This window comes from Peromyscus maniculatus, chromosome 4, assembly GCF_049852395.1.
Source record: "Peromyscus maniculatus bairdii isolate BWxNUB_F1_BW_parent chromosome 4, HU_Pman_BW_mat_3.1, whole genome shotgun sequence".
NCBI lineage: Eukaryota > Metazoa > Chordata > Mammalia > Rodentia > Cricetidae > Peromyscus > Peromyscus maniculatus.
The window spans coordinates 55679747-55695059 of record NC_134855.1 but is presented as its reverse complement, the minus strand read 5'-3'; the positions used below and the strand labels follow the sequence as shown (position 1 = coordinate 55695059).

Below are 15313 nucleotides of genomic sequence, written 5' to 3'. Positions count from 1 at the left end.
TCTAAGAACAGAGAGGGGGCAGAGAGTGCAGAGCACGGGAGGCCACGGGGAAGGAGTGCCAGCAGCTGTCACAGTGGTTAAGACCTTTGCAAGGTTCTTAGCACCACCCCGGAGCTGTGGTTCAGGAACTCGGCTTCTGCCTTGTCCATTAGGTCTAGGAACAACTCAAGTAATTCAGAACATAGAGTTCTGACACCGAAAGCTGATAAGGGTATCCTGTAGCCTCAAGTCCTCACCTTCTTCCTGCCCTGATACGGAGTTTGAAAACCTATGAATAGATGGGAAAGTTGTGTACATTTCGTCATGTGGGTTCACTGGGTGATTGAAGGTTGCCGTTTCTGCTTTATCACTGTTCTCTCTAGACACACATCTAATTTTTGTTTTGTGTTGCTATAACCACAAAGTCGGTGGTAGACGTGACACTCTGCCCTTAAATACCTCAGCGTGTAACTGATCATGGGCAGGACCTTTTAACAATAAAAAAGCTTTCATCTGTTATTCAGACTAATTCTTAATTTTCCAAATGGCTATAATCATTGTCCTTTATTTGTGGTCTTCTCTAATTGGAGTAAGCCAAGGCCCCCTTTGTTCATTACGAGGTGGAACATTTTGAAGAGAATGGAACAAGTGAACTCCACTGTTCTGAAAAGTATCCTTGCCTTTGTTCACCCCTGGTGTTTGTATCATGAGTAGATTTCACTTTAAGTACATTTAACAAGACTGCCTCACAGATGATGTGTTTTTGATATTATCAAGTGGCTCATGAAGTTATCTTGTCTAATGTTCTTTTAAAGCTGCATCTCTTGGTAAAGGCACATTTGCCACATTTCTCCATTGGAAGAGTATCCTTTTCCCTTTGCAATCAATAAATAATCTGTAGAGTTACCATGAGACTGCATATCCTGTTTCCTGGTGGCCTTTCACCTACTGATGTTTAGCATCCACGTGCATTTGTCTCTTCAGGATCAGTTATTAGAGTGGTGATTTTGTAAAATGGTGACTTGCTATTTTTCTTGTTCCATATATACTTAATAATTGAATTAAATTTGAGTAGGGAAGATGCCTCTCCCTATTCCTGCTTTAAAAATATCAGTATTCATTCACATTAAAAAAATAAATCCATTATGTGATTATTAACTCCTGTCATTTTAAATTCTGATGTTTGAATTGTATGGCAATGAGAATCCCTTGAAGTTGGGTTTCTAACAGTAGTTGAGCGTTTCCTTCTCTCAACCCTGGTAGAGAAGGAGTTCAGGCTCCCTGGACCTTCTCAGCCCCAAACCAGCAATCAGTGATCCCCCCCCCACCCCCCAAAAAAATCTTGTTTTAGTGCAAAGGGTATTAGAAAATGAGTATCTGGAAACTAGATGTGATTTTTCTTATTATGTCATTGTTTCAAGACTAAATGTATTGTTAGTTTTAGAACTGCTCAGTAGACAGATGGGAGATAGACACACAGGCACCCCCTAACACATGTAGGATCATGAACTATGAGTTCTTCATGACACTTCTCATTGTATTTGGAGATTCTAGCATTGTTTCTCTCTATCCTGCATTCTTTATGTGTCTCTTGTCTCCTACAGAGAACCCTGATTCTAATGTGAACATATTAATATTTACTCATCATGGCTACAGTAACCCATCTCCACAATTTTAGATTCGCTGCATCAGTACCGGTACCAACAACAAACTCAGGGAATTCAAGATCTCTTTGCTTGTGTCTTTGTCCTCATAATTTATTTCATTGAGAATGTGAAGTTATATATTATGTTCAGAATTACCTGCTCTTTCTGTAACATAATTATGATATTTGGTATATAATTAGATTTGTTTCTATTTGAATTAAATTTTAATTTCTTTTATTTTTCTTATTTAAGTGTGTGTGTGTGTGTGTGTGTGTGTGTGTGTGTGTGTGTGTGTGTGTGTGTAGGCCAGTAGACAACCTTGAGTTTCATCCCTTAGGTACCATCCATCTTGTTTTCTTTTTTTTTCTTCCTGTATTCCTTCTTGTATATATCAAAACTCATACTGAACAATGAGTTCTGGGTTGCAAAAGAGGATTTATTGTTGCACCTGCCATCTTGTTTTCTTATACATAATCTCTTGTTAAGCTGAAGATCACTAAGTAGGGTGGGCTGGGTGTCCAGCAAACCCTAGTAACATTCTTGTCTCAGCCTCGTTCTGGGATTACCAATCCTTCTTGCTCTGCGTGGAATCTTTCAGACCACCTCTGGGGATCAGACCTAGGATCCTCATGCTTGCCGTGCTGACACTTGACTGAATGAGCCATCTCCCCAGTCCTAAATATAACTTAAACAGTTTGTAAAACCAACAGAGTTCAAAAGTAAAAGTGATAGGAAAGGATATAATTAGTCGAGGATATAGCGGTACATTCCGGAAATCCCAGGACTCAAGAGGCTGAGGCAGGAGATTTGTCATGAGTTGTAGGCAGCTTGGGCTACATAGCAAATCTCAGGCAAGCTTGGTATAATGTGGTAGTTTGAATGAGATGCCCCCCACCCCAGTAATCTTGAACTTGATTACTTGGTCCCCAGCTGGTGGTGCAGCTTGGGTAGGTTTAGGATGTGTGGCCTTACTGGAGGAAGTATGTCACTGGAGGTGGGATAGGCTTTGAGTTTTCAAAGCTGAAGGCCATTTCCAGTTTGCTGCCTCTGTACTGCACTTGCAAGATGTGAGCCCTCAGCTTCCTTCTCTTTCCACCACACCTCTGTTCTGCCACCGTGGACTCTAACCCACTGGAACCATAAGCCCAAACAAACTCTTTCTCCTTTAAGTTATCCTGGCCACGGTGCTTTATCACACAACAGAAAAGTAATGAATACATGTACATAGCAAGATTCTGTCTCAGAAAAATCAAAGTAAATAAGTTAAAAGTATATTGAGTACTGCTAAATTTTAAAAATGCACGTCATTTTTATCTTTAAACTGTAATGAGACAACCGTGTGTATATTAACATCAATGAATGATGCAGTTTTATCAAATGGCATAATGGGTAATGGCATGTTTACACAACTCTTAAAGGATATGCAAGAAGTAGTTATTGCTTGATTGTTAATCTTTTATACTAACTTCAGCAGAATATTATATCTTTTTGTTTGTTTGTTTGTTCAGTTTTTTTTGTGTGTGTTTCTCATGTGTACTGTGCCTTAATTTGTGAGATCTGAAATTGCTTCCAAGAAAAATCAAGTGAGAGCCTTGTTTATATGTTTTTTTTTTTTGGTATATTCTGAAATAGTCAAAATATGGGCACACTGGGGAAACAAAAGATTTAGAGCTAAAAAATATGTTAATACTCAGCTGTGTCTGAGTAAATTAAAATTGCACAAAGTATCTGATTGCTTGACTATACCATGTGTGGGTCTAAATTTTCTCTGAATATTTTCTTTCTATATGAAGACTATCAGTGTTCAGCGTGGCATGCCAAAAGAAATAATAGGTTGTAAACATATTAGGAAAGTCTAAAATAACTTTTAAAATCTTTTATGTGATATGCTTATCTTTACTCCATACAGAGTAATTTCAGGAGAATAAAATGTTTCTTCATGAAAGTAATATCAGTAAAACTATTTTGACTCACAGGATGGTTTGTTTATTCATGCAACAAAAATTAATCACATACTGTGCATTTGATTAGGCCTTGAATATTTTCTCTATAAGTGTGTCTCACTTTAATTCTTGTATGCTCTTATTATTGGTGTGGATTGTGGTGATTATTATGCCATAGACATTTGCAGTGGTAATTGAAGTTGTTAGCCTAAAGAACCGTGTTGGCTGTGGCGCATTGTGGTGTGGTCAGGGTGTGGACTAGTAAGCTCTTAGAGATGAGGTGATGGGTTGTTTGTTCTTAGGCTTACTTTTCTAGTTTGGTAGGCCAAGGTGGGTTTGTTAATAGAAGCATGAATGCTCAGTACAATTGCTTTTCTTTTCCTAAAATCTAACTTGGTTTTTAAATTTCTATTTACAATTTCCTCTTGTCCAGATTCCATACGTAGTAATGATTTACTTTTGCATGCGGGCACTGACCCTGGGAGGGTGAAACTCCACTGACATATAGCACGGTCTGAGTCATTTTAATTTAATTGCCTTCTTTCTAAATCCTGGAAGAGCCACATCAAGACTACATTTAAAGAGCATGATGCAAATTTTATAGCATATAGAGAACTTCAGGGAACATGCTGGTTGGGTGCCCAGTGCAGAGGGGGTACAAAGGACTAGGCAGAAGAGTGGGTACATAGATGACAGAAGACTCCTTCGTAAACTGAGCAAAAACTCAGAGTTCATTTTTCACCTTGGGCCTCATTACCCAGAATCACCCAGGATGCTGAGTGGAGCTCACCTTCCAAAGATGGTTTGTTCTGATTGGTCTGCTGTTTGTCTGGAGGAAACTCATGCTGACATTTGGATGGTGCACGCAGGCAGTCTTGCCTACATCAAGATGAAACTCCACACCCTAGCATAATTTATTCATGCCTTATGCCCAAACTATTTTTCTGTCATACGAATTAATAATCCTCCAGGATCCAAATGCATGAATCAGAGAACTAGCAAGCATCTGAAGGTTTTGCTTTGTTAGCCTCTTCATGAGCCAATCCATTGAGAACTTAGGAGAGCGACATGCTTGTCACAGGAGTGATGGAGCTTTGCTCCATAACTTTGGCTTCTCTACTTTTTGGCCTCCTGATCTCGTGATGGGCTCTTTGCCCACATGTTTGCTTCTACTGGATTTCCCTCCTCTTCTTCCTCTTCCCCCTTCTCCCCCTCCCCCTCTCTCTGAAAGAGAATTTGAGCAGCCCAGGCTGTAAGAACATGGTTATCTGCTTGCACGGAAGCATACTTCTGCAAAACAAGAGAGCATGCCTTCATTTCATGCAAGGGATCTGAGTCTGTACAGACGGCACCATAGATAAGAGGGTAATTTAATCAATAAGCCCATTTTTCTGCATTATTTGCAATGACTCAGACTAGTAAATTTTAGAATCCCTGGGAGATGTTCATGCAGATATAGTAGCTCTTCACTTTGTGAACTGGGGCAGTAGCATTGTAAAGAGCACAGTGGGGTTGGTCAGCCTGCTGCTAGTTAGTTACTGTACGAACTGGGAAAGGTTCTGTTTCTTTATGTACCATCCTCCCTGCCCCTCAGTTTCTCCTGTTGGAGATGTCTTAGAATGGGGGTGATACCTGTGTTATAGCGGCTTATGAAATGCTCATGTATGACGTCAGCTGAAGTCCGTGGCTCACATGTGTGGGTGTACGTAATATCAGCATTCACTCTGTTCACTTTCTTCTTCCCAAGATTGGAAACTAGTGACCTGTAACACGAATCTTTTTTTTTTTTGGTTTTTTTCGAGACAGGGTTTCTCTGTGTAGCTTTGTGCTTTTCCTGGAACTCACTTGGTAGCCCAGGCTGGCCTCGAACTCACAGAGATCCGCCTGCCTCTGCCTCCCAAGTGCTGGGATTAAAGGCGTGCACCACCACCTCCCGGCTAACATGAATCTTAAAATGTCTTATTAATTCTGCACAGTTCATAGTTTATGTATCCATAGTTCTGCCTTTTCCTGGAACATATAGCTGGAACCCTCCAGTATGTGTCTATTCAAACAGGATGCTTTCACCTAGTAATAAGGCTTAAGGGTTTTTGATGTCTTTTTTTTTTTTTTTTTTTTTTTTTTTTTTTTTGTGGCTGAACAGTTCACTTCTTTTTGTCGTTGGGTAAAAGTTCATTGTCTGGCTTCATCACACTTTGTCACTCACTGAGGACAACTTGAAGGTAACAGTGTGTCATCTGGCTATCATCTGCTTCCAGTTGATCAGCAGGGCTGAAGAATAACTTGCTTGCAACCAAATTAAAAAAAATTATGAAGCTTCTATAATTATTTTCATTTAGAACTTGTGTGGACATTAGTCATTTAGGTAAATACCCAGTAACATGGTTGCTGGATTCCACGGCAAGAACATGTCTGGGTGTGTAAGAAACAGCCTTCCGTTCTCCAGAGTGGCGTATTTATACTCTCCATCAGTGAGAGCTCCCTTTACTCCACAGTGTTACTGCCAGGGTGGTGTCAGTGTTTACACTCTGCAGACAGATTTTATGTGGTCTAGTCAATATGTAGTGGCAGCTCTTTGTTGTATTGGTTTTCATCTCTCTCTCTTTTCTTTTAGGTGTACTTATTTTATATGTATGAATGCTTTGTCTGTCTGTCTGTCTGTATATCACATGTGTGCCTGGTACCCAAAGTGGTCACAGGAAGGTGTTGGATCCCCTAGAACTGCAAATACAGATGGTTGTGAGCTGCCCTGTAGGTGCTGGGAACTGAACCCAGATCCTCTGCAAGAGCAGCAAGTTCTCTTAAGCATTGAGCCATCTCTTCAGGCCCTAGGTTGCCTCTTTTGAACAGCATGATATTTAGCACAATCCCCCCTGGTTGCCATCTGCATGTCTTCTTTGATGATGCATCTATTCATGTATCTTTCTCTCTTTTTCTAATTATTGAGATGTAGCAGTTCTTTGTATATTTTGGATCTGAGTTCATTATCAGACCAGTGTCTTGCACGTATTTCCCCTAGTCCGTGGACCATCCTTTTATTCTCTTAAGGTTGTGCTTTCTCAACAGAAAGTTTAATTTGAGTAAAGTTCCTCCCTATCTGTTTTCTTTCTCATGGGCCATGTTTGTGATGTTGTGTGTGAAATCCAAATCCAAGGTCATCTAGCCTTTTCCATCTGTTATCTCTTAGAAACTTTATAGTTTGGTGTTTTACATCCACGTCTCCAATGAATTTTGAATTAGTATTTTGTGAAAAGTCTAAGATAACTGTATAAACGATGCTTATTATACTTTTGTTAGTTTACCTAATTTTTGCACTGTTGAATATATTATCATCCCCAGAAACTTTAACCACCGAAGGCTTAGGAGAATGCTTGAACTTTTCAGTAAACAAAGCCTCGATCTGTGGAGACATGCTATGAGTTCATGGGATTCTTTGTTAGTGCGGCCTCCTCACATGTGGCGTTTTATGAATGATTGGGAAGGACTATGGGATGGCATGTGCTATTTAGAATTGTTTTTATTTCTTGACCAGAACCGAGATATCCAGCAAAATGTTCACATGGATACTGTTCAAACGACTGCTCTTCTGTGGCTTCTTCCTGTCTGCCAGCTTTCGGGCAGCTGGCTTGAAAGAGTGTGGAAATGCAAAGCTTGGTCCTTTCCTTTTCTTTCTTTTTTTCTTCCTCCCTCTCCCCATCGGCTCCCTTCTTTCTTTTTAAACCATGGTTCTTGGCTAACAAACCTTAACATCTGCTGACATTATTGATCCTAGGAATTAAAACGTGAGATGATCTCTGGAAATATTTCTAGGCACAGAGCCCAGGCAGCCCATAAAACCCATATATTTCAAATCATACAAGTTTTGTGAAATATCTTGAGCCGCCAGTTTCTGGTGCTTTGGTTATATAGGGGTGTCTACAGGCAAGGGCTGGAAGTGCCCCTTGAAATGATTTTTATTCCTCATACTCTCAAATTTTATGAAAGTGAAAAGCACATTTGTTGTTTTTTTCTTTCCTCCAAATTCTTCCTTCATGATATAGCTTCCTTTGGCAGAAATGTAATAACTCATGGTACGCTAGTTTGCTTTGCATTGAACCAAATTATCTGAAAGATAAAGTTGAATAAAGGCTTAATTTGTTTTTAACTTAAGTTGGAATCCAGAAGTCAAGTCATATCAATAAGGGTTTTCCCAAATGAAGGCCATTATCTCTTAATTATGTGTAAAATGTGTTGTGCTCATAGTGGAGAAATTATTAACCAAGTTAGTGATGAGCATGTGAATTTTGTGAGATTTTTTTTTAATCTCCTGTGATTGTGGCTTTCTATACAGCCTCATCTTACATCTGACCTCTGTTAGGAAGTATGTTATTGGCCTTCCAAAAGAATAAATTAGGAAGACTCAGCAATTTCTTTTTCATCATTCATAAAAATTTCACCCGGAAAATATTTTATAATTTTATAAATACTTTATAATTTTTTGCAATAATTTATAGGTGATTAAAAAATAAAGTATGATATATGATAGAATACTCTAAAGAAACATGAAGGAATATTCACAGCTATGTATAGCAACATGAATAAAGCACACAAATGAATAAATACTGCATGCTTCTAGCTGGAGGCAGTTTAAACATAAACAATGCTCATCCATGATGTTAGAGGTGAGGATTGTGGTTACCCTTGAGGATGGTCGTGATTCTAAAGGGCCATGAAGAGGCTTATGGAATTTTCATAATGTGCCAGATAATCTTAATAAAAGCTACGTGGGGTATGTTCATTTTGTGGCACTTTGCTGACTCTTTACTGGTGTGTGTGTGTGTGTGTGTGTGTGTGTGTGTGTGTGTGTGTGTGTTGCACTTCGAGAAAGAAAATGCTTGTGGACTCTGTAAAGAAGGCGTCACTGTGTCTGCAGCAGTTACTCAGGACAAGGAGATGTGGGGCAGTTGAGTTAGAAGGTATGTGTGAACCTGATACTAGTTTTTGAAATAATAGTTTTTAAATAATACTTGGAATTATTCTTTACATTTTGCATTTGATAATACTTCAAATAAGTTGTTGTTTACATTTGTCTATGTATTCAGTACTAACCTCTCATCACTGGGGATGCACGTTCATTCTCTTAACAGTGGTATATGTGCTTCCATGAAAGGAGAGAGTGAATGTTTAAGTTAGGAAAGGATGATCTCTAGCTACTTCCCGTTGCTTTCAGGACGGAGCACTGATGCCTTGAGGCAGCATATAAGGACCACTGGACTTTCCTTGAGTCTGCCTCTCATACTTCAGCCCTGTGTTACATAAATTTTGTCCAGAATAGTCAGACACTTGGCTCTCCGAGAACACTGGTTTTCTACTACCTGGAACTCTTTTCTCTGGCTGTCATTTATGCCTTCCTTTTCTCTCATACTGGTACCATATTTATATATTTTTTAAATACTATATTCCTCCTAATTTATAGCACAATATCTGGCATATGTGAGCTGTTGGATAATTGAAGGCAGCTTGAAGATCTTGCCTCTTACAATATACTATCACATTTTATCTCCTTAGATAATTAAATGTCTCTTTATTAACTTTGAAGATCACTAAGTGTACGGTGAGTTTTCAGTTTGTTTTTGTGCTGTAGTACTTAGAACATGGTAGAAAATTAGGTTACTGAATGGGTGGACTATTTGAAGTTTCGAATTAAGGCATACTAGAACTCAACCAAAATTGTCTTTGATGTCTGTCTTGTAAAATGTGAGCTTCACATTTATCTTTCTTATTGCATTATTTATAGATGCAAAGGCAGTGTTTATTTTTAGAGTGTATTTTTGTGGGTAGGTGTGAGGCAGGGAGATAAATTCAGGCAAGTTAAAGGGTTTTTCTTTATTATTATGGATAATTTACAAAGCAGGAGTTTACACAGAATAAAAGGAAACAAAAACTTCCAGATTTCGTTAGGTGTAGCTTCCGTGTGCCCCTGCATCCGGCTTTCGATGAGAGCATCATCGCCTGCTCTGAGGCACCTCTTGGGAATGGCTTTGCTTCTCAGCTTGGCAGTCACTAGAATGTCTTGTCTCATAGAGATGGATGGGCCTTGAGTAATTGGTGTCTGTGTATTCTAGAAGGACTGAAGTCAGTCATCTAGTTCGAGCTGCAATGGTTTATCTTGCTGTTAACTAGTCTGCTCTCAACCTTTACCCCTGACCCTTGACCCCATCAGAGCTCTGTTTTGCTTTGTTATTGTTTCATTTGTGGCTTTATAGAAACAGCACTGTCTGTCTTTGTTAGAAATACCTCTTCCCTTCTGAGTACTTGAGGAAAACCTCATCGTTTTTCCGCAAGGCTGAACTGTATTCAGCTCTTCCTAAGCCCAAACTGTTATGTGTGAGTGGGGCAGCTAGTTTTCCCACTTCAATTTTGTTATGGTCAATTCCTGTCAGTTTTAGACACTCATTTCCTGATCATGGGATGGACACAGGTGAGTTTGAGAAGGGTCCCCAAACAGTGGCAATAAAACCTGCAGAGCTGTGGGGGTTGGCATCAGGACACTGACTGAATTCCAGGATGTTGGGAGGAAGGCGAGGGAGGGATATCCTGAAGTGGTGGGTGGTGAAAGCCAGAGGCTCAGGAGGGCAGGGGACACTGTCAGTAACTTTACCCTCCTACTTACTTGAGAATTAATTGGATCTGGGGGAAGCAGGCTTTGACAGGGTATCTGTATAAGGAGCCAGGAATTTCCATTCCAGAAGGGTCTGATGAGTCATCTTCAGGGAGTCACCTCCTTTAAAACATTATTCCTACTTGATTGATTGAGTAGAGAACAGTTAACTGATCTGAGCTTTGAGATAAAAACTCAGGTACTTTAGAAGAGAAAAAAAGATGAAGTGTTTTTTGCAACTCATCTCTATACTGTCAGAGCAGCTTACTCCGTCGCTCTTTGTTCTTTAGAAGGAAAAGGTTTTGATGAACAGTAACATGCTTCACACCGTCATGAAGTACTTTTAACCACAGGCCAAAATGGTCAAATGTTTATTCTTAGTCTGTGTTTAGGCAGGATAAATTTACGGTTTGTTTTTCTGTCATTTAAAAACAACAGGAAAGAGTGAGTAGATAGCTTCTGGGGACCAGGATGGCACTGTTTCTGTAAGCGGGGGGATTAGGATTTGTCTGCCCTGCAGAGGACAGGCAGCATTTGTGCTAGACATAATCTGATCGTATTACAATACAAGGCCATTCGAGTCCATTGAGTGTCCAGCGACTGCAAATACCTCCTGGTCACTGATTGGTCCATGGAAGAGCATTAAGGAAAAAGATAATGATGAGTTTTAATCTAAATCCCTAAAGCACAACATCTGTGGCTTAACATGAGTTTTCTTTGAGACTTTGGACAAGATGCTACGTGCCTTCCAAATGAAAGATGAAACTCTATTTTCTTTACTTCATAAAAGAGGAACATCTAGTTAATTTCTTTGGACCTGAGCTTTCATAGCTCAGACTCTTCTGGAATATAATAGAGATACCTTGAACACCTTTGTGAGTTTTTGTTTGTGTGTGTGTGTGTGTGTGTGTGTGTGTGTGTGTGTGTGTGTGTGTGTGTGTTTTATCTAAAAGTAGATTGGCCATGTACTGTATTGCCTGAAGCAGGGCTGGCTTGAGAGCTGGTGAGCATTCTTATGATACCCTAGGGACCAAAAGTCACAAGCCAGGAGCCTCCTGGCAGGCAAGTAGAGTACACATGGTTGCCTTACTTAATTGTCATATATTTATCTGCTTAAAAATTCCATAGCATAATTATGAGGCCTGGTTAAAATGTTAGAGAACCAAAAGTTGTTTTGATGTGTGATTTAAAATGTAAGGCATATTAAAATGAAAAAGCAAAACCCAAATAACAATGGAAGGACAGGTTTGTGTTGTGGTCACATTGAGCTTTCAAATACCCACTGTGTTTATACCTGAATCACAAATTTGATTTTCTTCTTATCTGGAAATCCCTGAATGTATTGCTACCCTAGCAAGGATTCAATCGGTGTTCATTCCCAGTGCTTGCGTTTTACTGATGCCTTCATTCATATTGAATCTGTTCAGGGAGAATGCTGTGACGTTCTGCGTGGCATATTATATAAAGACTGGAAAACAGAAGCACCGACTTGATAAATGCCAAAGATAGAGTTTTATAGCTAGCATATTTGGTTAACTGTCCAAATCCTTCTTTTCCAAATAATTACTCCCCATTTTCTAACCATGCAAGCCGAGTAACATAGACTTCTTCACCTGCTAATGGGCCCCTGCATCGCTGACAGTCATCCCATGCTCCATCCTGTTAGTTACCGGGGTAGGAAGCAGTTCTCCCACGAATAGCAACGGAAGCTGTCACCTCGAGGTACTTAGACTCCCGCAAAGGTTTTCTAAAAGCCTCCGTGTGGATGCAACACCTAAGCTCAGAAGGCTGGTGTGTAGGCAGCCATAGTGGCACTGTGGAGACGCCGAAGGTAGCCAAACAGCCACGACATCTCCGGTTACCTGAAGCAACACATTTCCTTTATTGTCTGAACCTTTGAGTTGGTGTTTTAGTTAGTTTGCAACCAAAGACCCTTCAGGTAATACAATATTTGCAAATAATTGAACATCACTTGATTTACAAATATTTGAAAGCCTTTACTTAAAGATCCCTTTCCCCTGTGGTAGGAAAGTACAGAAAAGTGCAAATGATTGTAAATCCCTGTGGGAAGCCCCTCTGCTTTGGAACTAACTGAATAGACGTTCGCTGACACGCACAGAGTTTACGAATGGAGCAGCGCTGGAGTAGCTTCATCAAACTAGCTGGATGACAGTTTTACTAATGACTTGGTTAGAATACAGTGATTTTTGTTATGAAGAAGAAAATAGTATGCTCTTCAGTGACTGGTAGCAAGGGTTAAGGTCTGAGTATTGGGTGAAGGAGACAGGAGGAAGAGTAAGATATACAAAAAGGAGAAGTAGAAAAAGAAAGAGAAGATCTATTCAGTAAGTATATCTCGGTGCAGGAAGAAACAATGGGAACAGATGGGATGGGGTGGTAAGAGGCTTACTGATTTGGTGAACCCAATTTTGACAAAAAGCTGAGGAGTCAAAAATGAGCTTAGTCTGGTGGCTCTGGCTGACCCGGCAAAGACAGATAGGAAATTAAGCTTGGCTAACCACAGCCAGCATCCTTATCATTATCTGTAATTAAGGTTTACCTGTTTGTGAGCTTTGCTGTGTGGATTTGTCATAAAGCACCATGGTTTGATGCTGTACTCTGTGGTGATGGAATTGGATTGATGCAAACGCAGCAGAAAGGCTCGTCTCATTCTCCTCTCACTTAACGACGTTGAGGTTAGTCAGCCGCAGCGTTCTGTAGCTGTGTTTTCCAGCACAAAGTTACCTTTTGATTCTCTAGGCACCCGAGTGCCTGGATATTATACTACTTCCCTCCTCCAAATGATAGACCCATCTAAGGAGAACATTTTCCAAACTTGGGCTGAAATCGGCTCCCCCGCCCCCCACTCCCTTAAAACATCCAAAGTTATATAATTAAAAGGAAGTTTCGTAACCTCAAAACTGTATTTTCAGAAAATTTTGCAAAGAGCCCAGGACTGGTATGGTACTCTCTAAGTAATTGATGGCTTATTTTTATAAGCCAAGAGTCCTGTTTTTATGTGTTCGTTTTTATACACAAAAGAATAATCCTTAAGACCAGAAAAGATGTGCAATAATGATATTAAGGTTTACTGATCTGGGATCTTCATCCTCTCATGTAGGGAGTGATATCTAGATTCCTGGTGTTTCCACTCTTTATGCCTATGGTATCTGCATGGTAACTGGAGTTGCAGATTCAAATCAGAAGGCGAGAGAAGGCCTTTCCTTAGAGTTGCTGTGTAGAGATGATATTCGAGTGCAGTGGTCTTTCCGGCCCAGACAGGTTACCTTCTGTGCACGCAAGGACTTCGCTAAATTGTCTTGACACAGTGGCCTATGTTAAGTGCTGCTTCTAATAATCAGAGTTTTGCTGAATCAGAAAAGATTTTTATCATTTTCATCATTATAACCTCCATGTAATTTTCAACAGTAAAGTACTTTACCAAAACAAATGAGGTGGATAGGTCTGTGGCCCCCTGTAAAAACTGGTTGCTAGTGAAGTGATATACTGTGTGACACTAAATTCAGGACTCTAAATAGCAGAAGCCTCTTACACTAGGAAGATGCATCGTTAACAGGGACAGTGACCATCGTCTTTGAATATGAAAGCTGGGAAAGGGAACAGAGCCCATTACCTACCGTTTCCCATGGCCCTGGTAAACTACTGTGCTCAGTGGAATTTCATTTAATTTATTACTTCACTATAGTATTCATTTTAGGAATCTATTATGTAGGAAATTACTTTCTTTCATGGAAAGCCAAGACTTTAAATTGCTTAAATAATAAGAATCTGCAAGGCTCCTTTGGAGGTGACCATTTTCCTCAAAAGGAGGAACATAATGAACTTCTTTCTTTTTTAACAAGAGACTTTCAGTATGAAATGTGCCACACTGAATTTTAAGCATATGTAATTGCTAAAAGTTATCTTAATGGTGTGTCTCTGGATGCTATAGAAGTGCTTATTTTTCCTTGCATTCTATTTTGTCACGTTAGTGAAACTCAATTATGAAGTATAAAGTATCATTAACATAGTAAGAATTAAGATGTATTCTTTGTAGGCCTCTGTTCAAAATGTATTATTAGTCACCTTCTGTGAGAACTACAGCCACGATGGCATCGGGAACACTAGTGTGTCCGACAAGTAACGGGGCAATGATGTAGTCAATCTTGGACTAACTTCTTGACCAACTGGCAATACGAGGAACAGTTCTCTTTCTCTCCAGTTCTTGTTCTCTCTCTCTCTCTCTCTCTCTCTCTCTCTCTCTCTCTCTCTCTCTCTCTCTCTCTCTCTCTCTCTCTCTCTCTCATCTATGTATCTATGTACCTACCTACCTACCTACTAAGGAAATAAAACATAGACCTAACTGAACTTGGAGCTGGAGTTCTCCTCTCTGAAGTGCCTGTCCTCTTCTCATCCTAATCTCCTCATTCATTCATTGGTAGAGCACATTTAAAATGAGTAACATGAAGATTCCTGATATTAAAGAGCTTTAAAGATGTTCAATTACAGAGCCTTTCTTAGAGTCCCCAAAGCATCCCACTTGTGATTGCTACTTAAGAGGTAGTGTCAGCAGATGAGAAGAGAGGGAAGAGTGACAAAGAGTCTAGCTGTCGGAGTTTGTATTCCCTGTGTCCTGTGTTGACACTTGGGAATTGGTCTGCTGGCCAGCTGTAGTATGACTTGAAGACTCTATAAAAGCAGTCATTCTTGAAGCCATACTTTGGGTAGCAAAAGGGAAAAAGAAAAATAACATGTTTGTAGAAAACAATTGCTCAGAAGTTCTGTTTAGCATCTTGTATTGAGTTAAATATGTTAGATAAAAATATTTGCATTTAGAATAGAAATGCAGAAAGAGCAGTAACCGGGGGGCTTGCTGGTAGTTAATGACATCATCAGACCCTCCATTCTCAACACCCCTTTTCCAGATTCACATGTCACACCTCATATGAAGCAGCTACCTACAAGGCATGCTTTTTTATAAAACACCTTGAGTTCTTTTTACAATAAACAGACCACTGAGATTAAAAATATAGTTGCAGATGTCTAAGAAGATACTTAAAGAACAGAGTTGTGTGTCAAAATTATATACTACATAAAATTGTACT

General features: G+C 39.7%; 1 protein-coding gene and 1 pseudogene across 2 annotated transcripts in view; one reads left to right on the top strand and one right to left on the bottom strand.

Annotated features, from left to right (window-relative positions):
* Znf385b (zinc finger protein 385B) overlaps positions 1-15313 on the top strand; it is a 396470-nt gene that overhangs the window by 30309 nt on the left and 350848 nt on the right. The gene's annotated exons all lie outside the window — the stretch shown is intronic.
* Positions 1997-2078, bottom strand: LOC121829235 (small nucleolar RNA SNORA40; annotated as a pseudogene).